Source organism: Bombus affinis, chromosome 16 (assembly GCF_024516045.1).
Source record: "Bombus affinis isolate iyBomAffi1 chromosome 16, iyBomAffi1.2, whole genome shotgun sequence".
Taxonomy (NCBI): domain Eukaryota; kingdom Metazoa; phylum Arthropoda; class Insecta; order Hymenoptera; family Apidae; genus Bombus; species Bombus affinis.
In genome coordinates, this window is record NC_066359.1 from 4,892,304 (window position 1) to 4,907,734 (window position 15,431).

The 15,431-nt window shown below is 34.5% G+C and overlaps 1 protein-coding gene and 1 long non-coding RNA gene across 2 annotated transcripts in view; one reads left to right on the top strand and one right to left on the bottom strand.

Annotated features, from left to right (window-relative positions):
* Positions 1-11,043, bottom strand: part of LOC126925741 (probable cationic amino acid transporter) — a 67,433-nt gene extending 56,390 nt beyond the window's left edge. The window contains exon 1 of the mRNA XM_050741658.1: positions 10,201-11,043. The gene's annotated coding sequence lies outside the window, so the exon portion shown is untranslated. The remainder of the gene's footprint in view (positions 1-10,200) is intronic.
* An 878-nt stretch (positions 11,044-11,921) lies between these two features.
* On the top strand, positions 11,922-13,761 carry LOC126925837 (uncharacterized). The gene is made up of 2 exons (XR_007714134.1): positions 11,922-13,048; positions 13,409-13,761. It is a non-coding gene; the product is annotated as an uncharacterized LOC126925837 (long non-coding RNA).
* The last annotated feature ends 1,670 nt before the right edge of the window (positions 13,762-15,431 follow it).

Genomic DNA, 15,431 nt, shown 5'->3' on the forward strand with positions numbered 1-15,431 from the left:
AATTAAACACTAATTTGACACAATTTGACGTAAATTTGACACAGAAAGAAGTAAAGCCTCTATTTCAAAAATTCCTAGACGATATATAGAGGGGTTCCGTCTCAGACATGTTTTATAATACCAGATAAAGTGTCCATTTTAGTAGAAAGGTAGATTTTCGAGCTATTCGTGCTCTCACGGGAGGAAAGCTGTCGTTCGTCAATTAAAAGAATTATTCTTAACGAAATATCACCGCATTGTCGTTGATTAACGCGGTGTACGTGCGACTGCAGATTTTGTTGGCGACGAGGAGGCCTTACAACGTAACCCTGAACTCTGGTACATCGATCTACCGCAATGCAACGGGCAGAAATACCAGGAAGCCTCCTCGTGCGAAAGAAGAACCCGGGAAAGAAGATCCTCTCGAGTGGAGAAGACTGATGAAGGTATACTTTAAACATTGACACTATGTGGCACAGTTATTATACGAAAGAATTATAGAAGGACTAATAGGAATAAAATTCATAGGCTGCCTCACTGATATTCGTATGAAATATTTGCATTTATGAAAGATTCGAAGGTGCAAGGATGCACATATAACAATGCATATATTACATGCAAAGATGAATTCTTCCCGAGTTTTGTGTAAAATTTCAATGTAATCAATGCGAAGTCTGTCGAAAAGAATTTATTTCTGCCTAACCTTAGCTGTAATCTATTAATATACGAAAATGTACAGGTTATATCGCGATTTGTGGACAATTGATTGGCAATTCGAAAAGAAACAATAACATTTGCTCGTGCGAGGCCTGGTTATCAAGAAACTCAAGTTTGAAAATTTGTCAAGTAGTGCGTTCAGAAGCTATCATTGATCAACACCAAAATTGGAAAGCAGAGAATAGCGATAACAAGTTTTTTAAAATATGCCTTGGTCTTTATCATTATTTACGTCATTTTTTATAACGAATGAATTTATGATACTCGGTCATTTGTTTTTGTCTTTTTTTTTTTTTTTTAATTTATATGCATAACGAAACTCAGGAATCTAGAAATTAGTGGTGTTGACCAGTTTCGCTTCTGAATGGCTCGATAAAATTGTCGAACCTTATAGAATTATTTCGTTATTAGACATCTTTATCATTTTTATCGATTAAACGCATTTAGAATGAATGAAAATTATTCTAAATTAATCGATTAATTTATCTTAAATTGTTTCAAATTGATGACGCACCGGGTGCGTCCTACATTAACAATTTCTTGAGAAAATGTGAAGAAAAAGAGAGAAAAAAAAACAGATTTCTCGAAAGATCTACAATATAATAGCTCGTTAAACTGAATTTATACGGTTTCTGAGTTGTTAAGAAGCAATTTCACTGGAACAATTTTTTGCTACGAGACCGCAGGTTTGTCGGAAGTTGAGCGAAAAAATTGAATCTAACTTGCATTAAAGAGTAAACCTATTAAAACGTGGCGGGAAACGCCTGAGGCAGGGCGTAGAAGTTTCTAGAGATGGTCATAGTTTCTCCAGAGAAAAAGTGTAGGATGTAACGCTGTTTCATACTGTGCAGAACAAAGAGCATCTTTCAGTTGCTCTACCGCGCTCCCTCCTTTAAAATTTCATTCATCTGTATTCTTTAGAAGACTCACTATCTAATCTTTTCGCTTTATTTCTGCTTATTATGTAATTTTTAAGCCACAATATCTTATTTTATTATCAAGTTTGATTTTATTTTATCATCAATCCTGATAATTCCACAATATAATTCATTTTTATCAATTTTCCTGGGATCAAGCAAAATTAAGTAAATTTTCACTGAATATACAAAATTATTTTCTGAATATACAGACTAGAAGGATTTGAAAGGAAAATAAAAATATTATTTATCATAGAACTTCCTCTTTTAGACTGATAGATTTTCCTGGGATCAAGCAAAATTAAGTAAATTTTCACTGAATATACAAAATTATTTTCTGAATATACAGACTAGAAGGATTTGAAAGGAAAATAAAAATATTATTTATCATAGAACCTGTAAATTTAAAATTATATATTTATATTAATATAAATATTTAATTTATAAATATATTAATACATTAGTATATTAATATAAAATTGTATATTAATTTCACAATGCCTGTGTTTTACACGTTATTTTACTACTTGATCCTTAACGTCTCGTCGAATGATTAAAAACCTGAATACAGAATAAGTGGATGGAAGCCTAGCAACAATTTTCCAAGCCGAGTAACAACGGATTAGAAGCAAATTGCTCTGGCTATTCGCTGGCTAACAAGAGAACAACCAGATGGAAGAAGCGAAAAAGTATTAATGAGAAATAATCGCAGAGAATGGGAAATACGTTTTACTTCATCGTGGTAATGGGTGGAGCCTAGGCAAAGCCATCCAACCGGAAGTCTGCTGCTGGAGATTATCCTTCCACCCGACAATTTCACAATCATCAACTTAAAAAAAAGGGAAAGGATGAAAGAGGAGAACAGGAAAAGATTTCAACGAGCAGTAAAAACTGTTTTACCACTTAGAGAACCGGTTTTCATAAATTAGCAAAGCTGTTAAAGCGGATAAACAGCAGATGAATAATAAAGAATGAATGCGAGGAAATATAAGCCAAATCCTATTTCTAGGCAGAAAGGGCCGAAAGAAACTATCGTAGTTGTAAGATATATATGTACTTTTACGAATCACTATATGTATATAGTGCTCGTTAAAAGCACTATAAATAGAAATTTGATCTGTGTATGTATCTACGAAATTCGTGAAATTATTTAAAGTGTGTAAAATTGATTTAGTGGAGAGGTTATATTGTAAAACGTTCAGATAGCTTCGGTGGCGCTTTGTAAATTGATCTTTAGTGCTTGCACTAAGCTCTGCCCTCCTACTTTTAACCGATAGTGTATGTGGCACGCGATTGTTCCGGTTTGCACGTCGACCGACTGATATTCATGCCGGAACGTCTCGCTATTTTTCCGTCGTGTTTTTTTCTCCTCTATGCTTTCGAACGTTGCCACTGATTATACAGGACATCCCCTTTTAATGGATCTGCTATGTCGATGCATTGAAATTATTTGTGCTATCGATACCAGAAGGAGAAATTATCGCTCTTTGATCTATTGTATCCCAAACTTTCTCACAGTTTGTACTCATCTTACTATGTAAATCTCATCTTTTAATGCTAGAAAGGAAAATTATTTTTCTTCGATCTGGCGTATTTCCAGAGGAGGATAAATTACTTCTAGACGAGATGGAAAACAAGATGGAATGTATTGAATGTATTTCAGGGCACCGCCAGCTTCATCTACGTGTTTTACAACTTTCCCATCGCATTTGCCATAAATAATTGTACTTTTATACCTTGGGATTTATAAGAAATTGTCCTATTAAAATTTTAAATGCTTGAAACCATTTTGCAGTGATTTTACAGTTATCTTTTAATTTTTTATAATAATTTTTGTCTTCTGTGACCTAGCAAAGCTAACAAGTTAGGTCACAACATCAATGCAATTAGGATGGAAGCATTTAGAATCAGGTTTGTACCAATATTTTTTCCACCGAATAAAATGTTTCGTTTAATAAGTTTGATTTGATAGAATCACGTACTCCATCGTCTCGTTTGAAGATTTCAATGAGTTTCGTGAAAAGCTTCAACGCTGATTCTGTACAAGTAGTTAATACCTAACTCTTACACCATTCGTTCAACCATGTTTCATTCTGTCAGTCTTTGATTCTAATTCGACTGTACTTAATTTGCAACTAGAGACCTTAACTTTCAACGGATGTGTATCATTGAAAGTTACAATAATATTAAGTATTATATATAGTATAGTATATTAGTATAGTATATACTAATACTATATTACTATACTATATTAGTATACTAATACTATTACTATACTATATTAGTATAGTATATAGTATATAGTATAGTATATTATATATAGTATTATAGTATATATATAGTATTATATATATATTAGTAGTATATATATATATATATATATGTCGGAGATGTAGGGACATCGGGCCTTTCTTTTGGAAGATTTCCCAATACTTGGGCTCGGGGTGACATAACTGGTCGCCGAACGTAGCCACGGTCACGGGATGAACGAAATGTTTTACAGAGGAGGTTCCAGTGTTAAGGGATACGCTGTATAAACAATCAAGTCTTGATCAGGAGCAATGCTGGTTTATGTGGAACTGCCTAGTTACGGCGCTTGGGAATTTGTTGATATTCCCGATCGATATGTATTTGATATATGTAACTGTATCTGTCTTTTATTTTGCAATCTCCTTGGAGAGTTTACTGTCATCGTCTTGGAGTTAGTCTTAAAGAAACCCAGCGTCTGAGTTAACGTGTCTGCGTGCTACAAAATGTATTCCATTGTACAAAGAGTTTACCCGTTGACCGTGGATTCGTTATTGAGCCCAGGAACATTGTCAATAGCTTTTGTTATACTTATTAATTATTTCACGCCCAAAATTTCTAACGAAATCCCGACATATATGTATATATAGTATATTATACTGCTCAAAGTATTATACTGATGGATGGTTATAGCAAAAGTTTAAAAAAATTTGAGCAACGAAAAATTAAATTAATTGATCATTTTATGATATCTGACTTTATTTTGTAACCTATACTTCGCAAGTCAAGTGTTATTAACATAAAAGATAAAGAATTAAGAATTACCTAGTACTATTAGCTTAGGTTAGGTTCTTTCTTAATTAATTAATTCTTAATTCTTGATCTACTACCATTAAGTTAGGTTAGGTTGCTTATTTTTCAATTCCTTGTCATTTCGGTTAATTTTACATTAAGAACCAATTAATAACCTTTATCTTGCAAAGTACAGCTTACAAAATAAAGTAAGACATCCTAAAATTAATTTAATCAATGAACATTAATTTAATCGGAAACGAAATGTGCTCTGAATAAATTTTATCGTATATTTTCGACTTATTTTTACGTATAGAATCGCCCTTTTGTCAGCTGCGCCATAATTATCGGAACACTACGTGTTATTTATTTGAAGCTTTCTTACGGTTTTGATGTAGTTCTTATATATTGATGTAGGTCTAAATAAAAAAGCAGTGTAGTGATTCCATGATTATCTCAAGCAGCATAACTAAGTTATAGGCCGAATATGTATGAAACCAAATATTTAATTCGGGAATAGGGATGAACGAGTGCGCGGCCAAACGCATGAATTCGCACTTGACCCGCTTGGAAGTTGGTCTTTTAAGAATAAAAATCAAGGAACCCTGCTAAAAATTCACAGAAGGCAGCGTTATGTTGGTCCTAATTGAGAATTTTGTGGCTTTCTTTGAAAACCCCGCTCTTCCACCTTGAACCCTACTTTTTGTTAAAAACACTTCGGCCCACAAGTACAAAAGAATTGTGTAATTACTTTTTCCTAACCTAAAAATCTTTCAGTCAACTTCTCGCAGTAACCTCGATGAATTTTCACTTCTTTATGATTCAATTTCTTCGCGATTATAATTATTTGGAACATATTTCATATATAAATCGAATCACAATGAAATAGAAGTCCGATGTGAATGGGTTAAGAGAATAACTATAATTCATATATAAATTGAGCGATAGAAACAGTTCATGTTCAGAAAGCCTTAAGTGAAATGTCCCCAGAAGAATCTTTAGATTAAGAAAAGTAACTATTATGTATACAATTCTCACAGAGCTTTTGCTTTACGTTTCTAGTAAATATAATTTAGATAAGAATCGATTTATAAATTACAGAATGAAAAGTCTACTGAACAATCTCCAGATTAGGAAAAATAAAATTGCCTAAGCAATTGGTGTTCGAAGTAATCCATTGAAAATCCATCACACGTTTCTCGAGTCAACATTATCAGTTCCTCCATTATAAGCCATTCAGACAAACGATGATTATTCTCTTCTAGTATAGGGCAAATCATCCATAGAAGCAGATATTAGGATAATAATCATTGAATACGATTAATTAGTAAGAAAAGGGGGTATCAGTTACGCGATTTCTGAATAAACAAGGAAAATACGGATTACCGGAAATGGTTGAGGCGAACAGCTGCCTCGAATAATCGCACAGACTCGAGAAGTCGGTCAATTAACAGGAATAGGTTCGTACAATGGCTGGTTTCGCGTGAAGCAAGATAGAGTACTCCGAGCAATTTCATGTTAGCACTGGATTCCAGCGTTCATTTAAAAAAAAGTGGCTCACGATAGTATTCGAACATTTACCATAGAAGTTGTAAAATATTTGAATACAGCATGCATTCATTAAACATATAATTAATGCTAATAAAGATGGTTTCACTGTACCTACACCGCCAGCCATAAATATTGGAACACCTGACAATATCTAATAAAAATTGTATTCTTTTCATTGCTTGTATTTTCTAATTATATCTCATAATGTAAAAAGCTTATTAAAATAGAATTTAGTTGAGTTCTCCAATCAATATAACAAATAGGTGACCTAATACTTATGACCTGCAGTCTACAATGCATATAATATATTCACAAATAATTTGTATAGGTATTCCAATATTATCATAAACCACTAAATCAAATAATCCCACAGAAGCCACTTTGTGCATCATATTTCTTCTCTTTCATAATATTTGGATCATCAACCAATGAAAACTGTTGTCTTTCACACTGGAAAATGTTTCACGTTTTGTAAAGGACCAGGGACCAATTTAATCCTTACATTATCGTCCCGCTTTCCAGTTTATCACTCCAATTTGTTGCTCCCACTAGATCCGAATATGCCATCCACTATTTATTCATCACAGACCATTTGCTTCTTTATTCTGTTTGCTCTTCTATTTTATCGCGGTCAGGAAAAAATTGACAAGCATATATGCACAGATGCAATCAAGCGGTCATATAACAAACTTTCGTTCGATAAAAACCTTCCCCTTTTCTCTATTTTTACTTCTGTTTCCTTCATCGTTGTTCTTTCAGGTCAACCGTTTTCCTCTTCTTTTACTTTTAACAAGAAGCATAAGCTATCATTAAGAGGTATTTCTAGAAAAACTTGTCTGCAAAATTTTCTCTTCAACTTAATATTCTCAACCGCCTCCCTCCCCTCCATTTGTTCTTGTTCTTGTGTTCCAAGTTCTGGCAGTGGCATATTGCTCTCTACTTCCCTCATTTCAATGATTTGGAATTCAATTATTGGAATTATGTGGATGATAGAGGGAATAAAATTATTTTGTTATCGTTTGGTTGAAATTTCTTGGATATTATATAAAATTGCTGTAGTTTCAAAACAGGAGTTCCACATATATTCTGCATTTAAATTTTAATTCTTAGATTCAAGTTTCTATTTTATATATATATATATAAATAATTATTAAATTAATTATGTATTAAAAATATAAACTCAGGTGCTATATAAATGTGCTATTGATTTTGTTGACATTTTAAGCTTACAGTTTGTATATTTCAATTTCTGAATGGTAAAGGTATAAATTCTATATTCTAAATTTAGACCTTTCGTATTTTATTCTCCTTGTTCTAAAATTGGATCCTCTATGTCTAATGTAAACTCAGGTTATTTCAATAGGGTAAATGTTATTGATTTTGTGGAGAATCTAAGCTTAGAATCCCTATACTACAATTTCTTCATATGTTAAATGTGCAAGACTGATATTCTAAATTTGCATTTCCTAAATCTCTGTATTTAAATCATCTAATGAAGTCTTGCATCACTATAATTTGTACATTCTAGATTTAAACCTTCTATATTTTAGCACACACTATGAATCTTCTATATCCCAAATAACCCAGTCTTCTTGAGCCTCCAGGTTTCAGACCAGCAAGATCACAGACATCTCAAAAACTGAACAGAAAATCAATAAATTGAATATTGCAAAAATTCTTTACAAGCTCCTATTTCTGACAAATTGAAGCGAAGAATCCTTACCATATAAAACCTGACTTCTAAGGAGATAAGCACAAAAACCTAATTTTCTCAATATATTGATTATTGGACTTGCGCTATTTTGCAATTCATGTCTTCAATTTGAAGCTCAAAAGAGAATAATAATTCCTTTGGGTATTTACTACACAAAACCTGACATATATAAAAAGATAAGCATAAAAAGCTGCTTTTGTCAAAATATTGGTTGATGAACTTATGTTATTTTGCAATTCATGATTTCAATTTGAAGCCCAAAAGAGAGTAATAATTTCTTTAGATATTAATATGGAGAAATTTTTCATTTAACGTGAAATGATCATGGTTAAAATAAACAAAATCTAAACAGGCTACTGTTGCGTGCAGAGGAACATTTTTATCACGTTCCCGACGCATCGAGACAAGTCTTTCGTGTTTACGACGAGCGGCTTAACTGTTTGGTCGATCGGTCACGGAAATACGATAGCCTGGACAGGGCCGTTTAATGTCACTGCCAGGTATTACTGGAAACAAGAGTGCTAGACATCGGACAGATCGAAGAGAACCTTCATAGAGATGTTCCACTGAGAATACGAAGGAGAAGAGCACTGTTATATTGCCTAGCCTTGGAAGTCTTGATCCCAGAACAACTGAAATAATTATTACACTAATTGGTATCTTATTTGAATGATCTTTTTACGATGGAAAATAGATAATAACTTTGAAGGCTAATTAAATAAATAGCAATGAATTTCAAAGCTTTACTTTGGCATAACAAGGACTGTGAAGAAATTACTTTTTATATAAATAGAATAATTTAAGTTCAAGGAAAGTGACAGAGGATAAATTTCAAATATTACCAAGTCTGTAGTTACATAAAAATTTTATGAATGGAAGAATTATAGAACATGGAATTATAGAAGAAAAAGAACAAGTCTAACAATTATCTAATTCGTTCCCATAACTTTCCACTCATTAATGAGAAAATCTATCAATATTTCTTCAAACCTATATTTTAATAATATTTTCCCAAGAGGTCTGTATCTCAAAAAATGTTTGAAAGTCATTTAAATTTCCTCAACATTAGACTTATAAACCGAGAAACTAGAAATGATATCAAGTCATTTTTCACAGCTTTTCAATGCCAAATACAGAGACCCAGTGAAATTTTTTCAGAACAAGGTTTTCTCCTATGTCTTTCTCAAGAAATTAATCTGAAATTAACGACGGGAACAAGTTTCTAGGAGGGAAACATTGGGTCTTTTGCACTTCCTTCTATTATCTGTCGCCTCAGTTCTTAAGGAAAGTTTGACATGCTTCATTCGATCGACGTGTAAGAAGGAAAAAGAATAAGATATCGTTCCTCATCAGCCAACCAGACCAAATTCAAATCGAAACTTCTCTTCAATTATTCCCTTTCTGCCCGTTTTATGGATCATGCAACGCCGCCTGTCGCAAATTAACGGGCTTTCCTTATTCCAGAATGATATATGTATAGTTTCGTGCTACGTCTTCGAAAGTAAGGGAACGTCAAAGTTAATGGAGAGAGGACCATAAGCAGGAGAAATAGTTCTCTTTTCTACTGTTTACTACTGATCTAAAATTAGACATCGCGAAGGAGATCACAGTGCACGCGATGGACTGCTTCTTTTCTGGAAATATCACCTCTGTGATAACACATTGTGAATTGCTGTAACTGAGTAGTTGTCATTTAAGACGGTTTTGTAGAGAATTGATTAGGGTCAATGGTATGAAAGTGAATAGTGATCAAATTTATGAAATTTCTTGACAATTAAAAAGATTTCCAATAGATAGCAGATAATTTGTTAAGAGTTACCTTTTTCCCTTAATTTTAGGACTGTATCTCTATCTTTATTCTAATGAAGATTCCTGAAGTCTAACTTCTTGTTTCCTGACCTTAGTGCCTCTGAACAAATATAAAAAGGAGGATCCTCCTCTAGAGACACTTAGACCATCCTATATAAAGCTCAAAGCTAAGCAAACAAGACTGTCAACACCATTTCTCTACATTCCAACTTTCTTATGCCGGACAAGAATTACTCCAATAAGTGTGTCTTACTTTATCACATTCCCTTTCAATCATCCATAGTCATTAACTACTTGAAAGATCTCCATAAGACAAAGCTCGTATATAAGACTTAGCTTTTGTAGAAGCTTAGAACTCGTAACCTTTCTAAAAAAGAATGCACCAAAACCGATTCAAGTCTATAGATCTCTGTCCAATACTATTCGACAAAGAGTACAACCAATTAATAGAGAATGAGAGAATAAGGTACTTACCTCGTCTCGTCTACCCCGTCGTCACGGTCACCCTCCTCTGCGTCCACGCCACAAGGAATCACAGTTCACGGTGGAGTGGTACGAATTGGTACACTAATCCAAAACGGTCATCGGAACTAGCTGAGTGATCCTGGACGTGTAACACGCCAGTTGTGTTGCCACACGTAGTAGGCGAACGCGAACAGACGAGGATAACGATGGTACAACGGAGGACGAAACCAGCTACACTCTCTCCGTTTCTAAATGCACATATATACCTATCTATCTATCTATCTATAAGCCTATCGGTCTAGATTTGATCAGACTCGCACGATATGACCCATCAGTCTCTCCTATCCTTGCACTAGGTACGCTGGCTCTTCTTCTTCTTCACCATTCAGTCCAGCTTCGTCTATTCTAGCTAGTTCAGACCAACTAAGTGATCCGCAGCTACGATAAAATGATATTTTATGATATGTTTGGTTCACCAACGACCGTCGTCCAGCCGGATTTCCTCCCTTCCTTATTGGGCCTTTTTTCTGTTCTTATCTTTGCCCTCTTTTTCTGTTCTTCCTCAGCTTTTTGTTCTTGCTTGGTTGGTGTTATTTGGTGTCAGCTCGCTGGTCGGCTGTTTAAGTGAGAAAAACGTAGCTGCCGCTTTCTAAACTAACGAAAATTCCGGCACACACGACTCTCTCTCGCTCTCGCGCTCGCGCTCACACACGGCTCCCGATGCTGCTGGCCAGAGTCACATTTTAGTGCGACACACACGGGTGGCGGTACTCCGTGGGGCTACGCTCTCTCTCAGCTTGCCTCCGTCTCTGTCCGCCTTGGTCGAGCCTCTATCCCGCCCCTAGACAACCGACCCCACTATCGCGAATCCCCACCTGCGTGCAACCCCCTGACGATACACCCCCAACAGAGTGGTCGTGGTGGTGGTGGTGGTGGTGGTAGCTATAGTAATGATGGTTTAGACCTCTTCATGGTATCGGTTTGCTCATGAAAATATTTTTTTCAGGTCCCTGACAGTGTAACCAGTTACATTGTTTGTTATGGATTTACTGGTAATACAGGAACACCTGAAAAAGTATTTGGTATTAGTACATTATTTTAAGTAAAATTTTGTATCTATAATATATCTATGGCATGGTATTTTAGTATTATAATACCACCCATGGTATACTGAACAAATAAATAACAATAGTTCAGTACAATATTAGAAGTATATTAGTACTTTAGCATTAAGTATGTTTTTTGTTAATTATTCCTAAAGAACTGGGATGATAGTCCCACAGAAAAATTGTAGAGTGTGCCAAGTTATTTCCATCACTAGCACCTCCTGAAACACCCCTGCCAAATGATACACCACTGAAGCTTCACCATGCTTCCCCTCCACAAACCAATAAAACCCGGTAGTGTACTATCTCCAGGGGCACCCTGTTCCCTAAAATATTCTACAAATCTCCTGCACAAATAAATAGCGGCCTGCGAACATTAGAAAGCACTATTTGAAGCATTCAGCTGAGAAGATCTATATGACTTTCTATTCTTCCTCTATTTTTCCACTCAACGTAATTATTCGTAATCACACATAAGTACACATATAATTGTCTATTATTATAGCAGCTATTACTACACAAAGGGAGTAGTTTAATATCTCGTATGCAATGTGGTGCCTTCCCAGAATTAATTAATTACTAAAGTCGTCTCGGAGAAGTCCCTTTTCAAAGAGATAATTCCAACGGCCAGATCCACCAGTTGCTGTAAACGACCATCCAGTCTGAGGAACCTCTTCTAAATAGGAACCTGTAAACGACCCGATATTTGCATGACTAAACCGGTACCATGATGAAATTTACTTTTAAAATAGCTGGACGTTGTGATTGTCAGCGTTTGCAGACGATCCTCCCTTGAAGTACGAATTTTATCCTGGCCCAAAATTCACCCGCTCCCCCGACGATTATCGATTGACCAAACTTTCACAATCCCTTTAAACTTAAACTGTTGAAATATTCACACGGTGTCTCTTCGATGTTGTTCGAGACAGAGCGACTGCATTGAAGTAATTAAATTCTAAGAATCGAGCTTGCCAGATCATCGATAGAAAATTCAGATAATTAAGATGGAAAATTTGAAACAAAAGAGATCGATCAAGTTCCTCAACCCTTTTGCCAACAGCATAGAAAAATTCTACAGTGATCTAAACTCGATTATTTTGGGATTTTTGACTTGGAAAATTGTTCAATTTCCATATTTCAGGATTTTCATATTTCCAATTTCTAAACTTGGACATTTCCACATTTCCAATCTCCAGACCTGGAAATTTTCAAATTTCCATTTCCCAGACTCAAGGAATTCAAATTTCCAATTTGCTAATCTCCAGATTTTGAAATCTCCAACTTGCAGGCCTGGGTATTTCTGATTTTCCAATTCTTCAATTTCTGTAGCCAAAAATCTCCAAAAATTTTCTATTTCCAGATGCAAAAAGCGGACTCCCTAAAATTGCTTAATATTACTCACATTGACTAGCTTGGACCCAACAATAAATTGCTGGCTAAGTAATTTGTAACTAACTGTTTAAGATACAAATAATACAATAGTGGTATGGAACCCAAAAAACAGTACGTGTCTGTGGCATCCCCAGAAAAGCGGCAGCTTATCCCCGTTGAGCAAGCCACCCCTGCCGCATCGTGGCTTCAAGAGCACCCCCGGCTCAATAGTGTACGCAGACGTGCTATCTAGATACGTCTATCTAGAGACCGTGTCTGCCTTCCTGGCTCTGGTTAAATGGACAAAACTTGTTTTGATCTGTGAGCCTATAAGACTAGTGACTGAAGCTAACTGATCTTGTTACGGGGCTCTGCAAAAGGTATCTACACTGTGGTCCAGATGAAGTTTGATGAATTGTGATGTCTCAGATTATAGAACTGAAAGACCAAGAATATGTAACGTTGCCTTGCTACAAAATTTATTAGAATGTCAGGAATTAAATTTAAACAAATAAAGATATGCAGAAACCTTATTGAATTGTTCTTTATTCAGAAATAAAATTTGTTACTTAGAGACTTTGAGACAATGAACAAAGGGACATGCTCGTCTCGTCGAGTATTTGGGAGAATTCGTTTTTTGAGTAAATTACGATTCAACTGTCTTTAAGTTTCCGACAAAATTTTGTTCCCGAGAATGGTCAGACGAAGAATTAATATTAGACTCGATTAATAATTTTCAGTAGATTTGAATGCTCTGTAGACTTTCATAGAGAAAGACCCATAAACGTTGGGAACGTAGAACGTGAAAGCGAGACATCGTTCGATCGATAGATCTCGACGTGATAATTATAGTAAATGCATTGAATTATTCGGTCCCGGAGGATTCCAAGTCGAGTACTGAGAAAACTATGCGAGGCGAAACGTAACCTGTCCGTCCTGTGCCAACTTTCACTCCAAGCGTGACGATCCCAACAGTGCCGTAAAAAAATCAGGGGAGGGCGATTCTAGGAAAACTGAGAATCCCAAATGTTGCCCGATAAAAATTCACGGCCTCGTAAAAACAACTAATCAAGAACGGTAAGTAAAACGAGGAGTATCGCCCATCCAAGTTAATCTCGTGGTACCTTAACAATTTAAACCAAGGTATTTGGAAAGTTAAGTAAAATTATTAAATGAAAATTTGACTCACTCGATGAAGCAATGAAATAAATGATATTAATGATTAGTAAATAATTTTAATAAAACGAAGAGAAGATGTAAATAATTGCCTCTCGAAGGTCCATTTAAAAATACACTATCTTATTCTATAATATAGAAGAAATATTTTAATTGTGAATGATATAATAATGTGATTTTACAAACTATCTTTGACAAATAAATTATATTTATAAAACAAAAAGATTTGAATTATTCTTCTATATATTATATTTTTATACAAAAATTATGTACATTATGCATATTATATTTACAATACAATTACAATATTACTCCAAGGTACGGCCCTGGTTCCACCCCTAGCGCCCATCCCTACGTTCACCCTCACCTTCTTCTGGTTCCCCCACCACGCGCCTGAAGGATTCTCCTATTGACGTTCTACCCCCTCCACAGCTTTCCCTCCACGCCTCCTTCATCTTTTCCAGCACACCCACGCGTACTATCCCTCTTGCGTATCACAGGCCATGCTCTGACGTAATATTGTTACGTCAGAACAGCATCGTACGCCGGCGCATATACGATGCACCTGTTCGTTTCTTTTAGGTTTAGATGTCGTTCACGAGATTAATTCGAATAGGTTGGAAGTAAATTTTGGTCGAACTTTTTCTTGGTATATACAAAATTTTTATTATAATATATGATAGTTCTAAAAAGTAAAATCCAGAAATATTAGTACTAAAGCGTGAAAATAATGACTTTTAAAATTATACGCATATAAAAATCATATTGCACGGTTGGACGCCATATTGACTTAGTAGACAAAGTCATCGTCATGATACCAATCTCTTTTACAAGACGTCTTAAAATTAATACATTTTTATATTATTTTCGTCAAAAACTATTAAACGTTATGAAATGAAATCATAGGTTCAGTATGATCTAAAATGAAATTCATAAAATGAAATCCCCATATTCATTTTAAGTTTACCCGATATAGGTTAAAGAATTGACAATTGCATATTTATGATTTTAAATATGATTTATGCATTTATAATTCTACCTATTTTGTGCATAGCATTAGTCTGGAATTATATAGTGACATTAATTTAGAATATTTAAACCATTAATTTATAATAATATTTAGGCTATGTTTTGTAACTATATAAAATAATTGTAACCATTTCTAATTAGATATAATTATAGTGATGAATTATGCGTGAAACGTGTTGATTTATATCAATACATAATACATATTTAAAATTTGTTTTTTCTACTATAATGTTTTCTCCTTAATGGGGCTTTTATCATTAATTTCAATCTAAGATCATTAAAAGAAATAGTGCCTTCTCTTAGATAAGACTCCAATTCACTAAATATACTTTACATACCTAAAATGCAAACTATAAAATTCGAATGTTCAAATATTCAAAAAAGTTAAAGAACCCTTCTTTTGCAATTATTTTGCAATACGGTAATTAAAACCAGTATCCTGTTGAGATCATAAAAGACCCCAAAGTATTGTTTCAAGGTTAAGTTAATGAATATAAACCTTCATTTTTTTAAATAAATCATTCATTGTATTTGTTCACAAGGAAATTTAACTAAATT